Genomic DNA, 6,000 nt, shown 5'->3' with positions numbered 1-6,000 from the left:
TCCCCAAAGATGAAACGACTTTCCTCCTATCGAGTTGAAGCACCTCAAACTCGTAGGCTCCGGCGAACTTGAATTGGAGGCGAGAACCGAGCAATGCGATGCTCCTAAGATGCGAACTAGACTGCTTGAGCTATGAGAGAAGAGAGAATGATTGTAGGTTGTGTTGTATGTCTTCCATCTCTCAAAACAAGCCTATTTATAGGCTAGGAGTGGCCACACGAGAGGTCTCGGGTTTAAGGCACCTCATAAACACATGGACGTTGAAAAGCCAAAAGACTTAGGAAATGAAAGGTTTTGAGACCTTTCTAATTTCCCACATGTTACATGTTTTTCCTACATGTTCAAATTTGATTTATCATACGGTTAAATTTTTACTGGAGTAACTTTTTTTTTATATTGGTAGTTTATTTCGAACGTAGAGAATTCTTTTGTATAGAATCTAAATTAGTATGAATTTCAGTCAAGAATGTTTTTTATTAGTATGAATTTCACTGAAGAATTTTTTTTATTTTTTCATGTTTAAATGAACATAAATTTAAAGGTCGTACCACGGAGGACTCGAACTTAAAGCCTTTGGCCTCAGACATTATAAACCTCTCTACCGCTTGATCAACTCTCACAGACACACTCAAGAATGTATTCTTAGTACGTAGGAAGCTGGGGTCAGGTGAGGTAAATTAAACATAATTCTAAAAAATCAACTGAAAGACTTGTGGTCACTCTGGTTGAAAAAAAAATAGACTTGTGGTCACTCTATATATGTTGCTTAACTAGCTAGTTAATTCCTAAATATAAATTATTAGCACAAAATTAGCAGTTATTAGCATCTGACATGCACGGTAGACTAGCGTGTCTAGCTAATTAACTAAAAAATACGAGGCTAATATGCAGGATCCACACAACAATAAGAGTGTTAACAAAATAAATAAAGATAATAGTAGTACTCAATCTAGAAATTCAACTAGTTGCATGGGCCTTGTATGTATATGTGCATGCCAAAATGTGCTCGTTTTTAATTAAAATATTAATTACTCCACCCGTCCATAAAAAATAGACAAAGTTGTAAATGATACGAGTTTTAATGTATAATTGGTAGAGTAAGAGAGAGAGACGGAAAATGTGGTGGAAGTATATTAGTGGATTGTAGGGTTCATATTTAAAAGGGATTTAGAAGGGATACTGGTCCCTAAAACCATGAACTTTGGTCAAATTTTGGTATTTCCCACGAACTTTAAAATTGATATAAAAAATCACAAACTTTACATTTTGTTTGTTATTTCCCGTGGCAGCCCGAATAAGATATCTTCGGCAAAAAATCTTATTATATGTGGACAACCATGAAATATTTATGATATTTTAGATTACTTTTTAAGTTCGTGACAGTAGGATAAAATGTTACGTAGAAAATCACGTTGATTTAGTAGAGCCAAGTAGGATAAAAAATGCACGGAAGTTGATTGGATATGGTGATTGACCTTCCATGGGAAATAACAAACAAAATGTAAAGTTTGTGATATTTTTGACCAATTCTAAAGTTCGTGGGAAATACCAAAATTTGACCAAAGTTTATGGTTTTAGAGACCAATATCCCCATTTAGAATGATGTGTATGATTAGTATTGTTTAAAAATTTCCATTTTATAATTAGTCTAATTTTGGTGGATGGCCTAAAATGGTAAAATTTATTTATATTTTATGAACGAAGGGAGTATTTGTGTAATAAAAATAAATGTTATGTAAAATATGTCGTTTACATATATATGAATGGGAATGTGATCAAATGCAAAATCTAAATATTGTACAAACTCCAAACTATGATCTAGACCGTTAGAAAATATCAACAGACGATAAAATAATAACAATAAAAAATGTCAACACAATGCCAACAGTTGATGCTTAGAAGTGCTCTCTCTCTCTCGCAATCTGTCACATCTCGGAAACCTCAACTATAATCGTGCGGTAAGGCAATTGATGATATCATTTCTATACACGAAGTTTACTCTTGTGCTAATGTTTGCAGCCGCAGCCATGTAAAATAAGGATGAGCCCTTCTTCCACTTTTCGGTATGATGGTATAACTGAAGTTGGTTTTCTTCGAATTTTACACTCAATCTAACTTATTTTTCATTGTTGAAACACGTTTATCAGATTATATATATTTCCACAACATATTACTACTTGTTATATGCACCTTGAGATCTTTATATGTTTGTATTTCATTTGAAGTGTTGATAAATAAATCTCATTATCTACATAAAGGTATTTAATTTGGACAATATATCTAAAATGTATTTGCACTAGCCCTCACGTGTGTATTAAAGAGCCTAAATTAATGATGAATTTGAAATTAAATAATGAATTTGCAGTTTTGAGATTGGCGATTTGTGTCTGTGCGTGCACAGGGAATAATTTTATCTGAAATGATTATGCTGTTTCATATGATCTGCAAATGCTGCAGTTTTCTGGTCATGAGAATAAACCTGTGCCGTACAATAATGTCACATTCAAAAGTTATAGTGGATGTATAGTCATAAATAATTTCTCAATTATATTGGACTGTTATTTTGTTTTATGTAAAAAGAATCATATTCCATCCTCGAAAAGAAATGCACTTAATTAATTATTTACTACTATTGAGATGTCTTTTATATATATAACGGATTGCTTCAAAATAATTTAATTAAAATACTATAAAATATGTCCAATAATAGATGTCACACTCTCCTTTTTAGTTTGCCTTATAAGAGATGTTATATTTCATTTTTTGGAAAAAAAGTTATCTCTCATCTCACTATATTAACCTGTGTGGGTGCAAACAAAATCAAACATTGGAGAATGAGTAAGACTTGCAAGTATATATACGAGCTACCCCCATTCCATTAGCATGAAGCTTTTTGAGGAGTGCTCCCAAGAGCAAAACCGTGAGGATTTTGCCCAAAACAGAAAATATCATACTAATGTGGAGTTCGGGTATGCAGTACCGAATCCCTACGTTAATTAATACCAGTACCTTCTAAAATCACCATTGTTTTATTATGTATATCCTGCGTATATTGATTCGGTTCATGCACAAAATGGCATTTCATTAGTATGAAGCCTTTTGGGGAGTACTCCCAAGATCAAAATCATGAGAACTTTACCTAAAACAGACAATATAATACTAACATGGATTTCAGGTGTGCACTACTGAATCCCTACATTAATTAATAACAGTATCTTCTAAGACCACAATTGTTTTATTATGTACTATATCATGCATAGATTGATTGGGTTCATGCACAAAATGGCTTCCAACTTAATTTTAGATATTTCAGGCGACAATGATAATTGATAATGAGATATTTAGACCTAGAGCACGTGTAGTTTTCGTTAATTTGGTCCCCTTAAAACCAAACAACAAATAACTTTAAAAACCAGAAAATAATTATATATTCATTCATATAGAGTGAAAGACAAGCTATAAACATTCATTGAAACGAAGAAGGCAAAATATGATCTGAACTTTATTTTGATTTTCAATGATGAAGGAGTATTACAAGTCTCATATTTATAGCTAGAATTGCTAGGTTAAAGGGACCAAAACCTAGCTGTCAAAATCAATTAAGATCCTCCTATGGAAAGAGAATATGGTAACAAAATAACTCAACGTGGTAAAGATGCACTATTTATTAGCACTAAAAATACCTGCAAGTTTACATGGTAGATCTAGTATAGCTAAAGGTCAGTACCGGGATATCGAACACAAGGAATAAGATTGCAACTGGCTATCATATACTAAGCGTCATATACTATTTAAAGACACGGATTTTTGGGTTGATTAATTAAACTAGACTGAAAGAAATAAACAAAAAATGGAAAACATAAAAAGAAATAATATAAAGCAGGCTTAAGAATGTAGAATTTTAGGATCCAAAAACACAATCGACTTCCTTGAATTACGGTCTCCAGAGCTATTAAGTCGATCACAATTATAGATTAAACCCCCTCCCGAGGTGAGAAACCTGTAGATTAGGTGATAGGATTGAAGTCCCCTTCTAACCCTTAAACCCCTAACTCCTAAAAGCATATAAGATCAAAGACCTCACTCAAAACCTCAACTCTCCCGAGTTCTATTGAATTAAGGTGTGAATTATCCATTTTTCCAAGTCAACTATTTCGTCTCCCGAGTACTCTAATCAACTCTAACATGTATTCAAGAGGTAGCTAATCAATTGAACATAGAAAGCACCAGATAAATCAAATAACTGCAAGAGCTAACAAGGAAAATCAATCAATCGAATATCTATACCAAAAATTCTACAAAAGATGTTCTACTCATAGACAAGTAAAAACTACAATTAAAGTACGAGACATGAAAGAAATTGATAAAACCCAAGGTTGAATCTTCAATCTTCAGTCTTCTCTTGCCTGGATCTGCAGAGCTCCGGTCCAATGGAAGATGGATGAATTATGTGTGTGTACTGTGTATTATGGAATGGAAAGAGGTGTAGAGATGGAGAAGGATTGGAGGCTTTGAGATAAAGATTATGAATTAGGTTCAGAGGTATTTATAGGCTGGAAAAAGGTTTATTTTTGATAAATTTCGTGCCCTACAAGAAATAGGAGAGATTTGGCTTCACAATATAATAATTTCTTTTCTTCCGTGAATTTCCGCCTAATTTCCGCCAGATTTTGACTGCACTGCGTGATGTTTGTAAAATGGCCATAACTTTCTCCACAGAACTCCGATTTAGATGTTTAAGGTATCCACGGGAAGGTCTTACGAAGACGAAGAGACTGGTATCTAGTAGGCACTGATTGGACTTCAAAATCGCTTCCAGAATGGGCTCGAACAGAGGCTGCTGGCCTTTTTTCACATTTTTCTATCTTTTTCTATCATTTATCAACAAACACGTCAAAAATACCAAATGTATAACATATGCAATTTAAGAACATAATTTGCATGATTGACATTTAAAACAAGTCAAATCTAGTCCTTAAAAACATGCAAAATCTGTGTTTGTCAGGTAACAAATAATCTCAGCGAGATTGGTGCTCATCATATTTTCCCACGTCAATATTGCAGAGTCATGATAGCTTGCTATTCTCTGGCGACTTCTTGCTCAGAGTTTTCTTCAATGGCAGCCTTGCTCGACATAGAAGCACTGCTAACACTCCCCCGCAATTCGATCGCAGATGTAGAACAGACCCCAAGTCTGTTGCGAAGCCGGGAGAAGAATTGGAACGATAGAGGTTTTGTGAAGATGTCGGCAATTTGATCAATGGATGGAACATGTCGAAGATCAACAGCACCAGCCGCAACTTTGTCCCGAACAAAGTGAATATCAAGCTCAATATGCTTAGTCCGAGCATGAAGAATAGGATTTGATGCGAGGGAAATGGCTTTGAGATTGTCAACCCAAACAATAGGAGGAGCAGGAAGCTTAATCCTGAGTTCATGTAGAAGAGAATTCAACCAGGTTACTTCAGAAACAACTAGGGCCAAACTACGGTATTTAGCTTCGGTGCTTGAGCGGGAAACGACGGATTGCTTCTTCGAGCACCAAGAAATAAGACTCTTCCCAAAATAGACGCAGTAACCAGAAACCGAGCGACGATCATCAAGATCAGCCGCCCAATCTGAATCACAAAAGGCAGTAAGCTCCAAGGCAGATTTCCGAATATGGAGTCCAAGATCAATGGTGCCTGCAAGGTATCCCAAGATACGTTTCACCGCCTTCCAATGATTATCTAGAGGACAAGCCATATATTGGCTGACTTTATTGACAGCGAAGCTGATCTCTGGGCGTGTGATGGTAGCATATTATAAGCTTCCGACAATGCTGTGATAGAGTTTGCCATCAACCAAAGGACTACCATCAACTTTACTGAGTTGAGAGCTGGAAATCATGGGGGTAGCAGCACCTTTAGCATCCTGCATGTGAGACTTGACAAGGATATCTTTTATATATGCAGACTGACTAAGAAGCAAACCATCAGCAGTTTTAGTGACCTCAATGCC

Source organism: Salvia splendens, chromosome 1 (assembly GCF_004379255.2).
Source record: "Salvia splendens isolate huo1 chromosome 1, SspV2, whole genome shotgun sequence".
Lineage (NCBI taxonomy): Eukaryota > Viridiplantae > Streptophyta > Magnoliopsida > Lamiales > Lamiaceae > Salvia > Salvia splendens.
Note: the sequence above shows the minus strand (reverse complement) of the source record.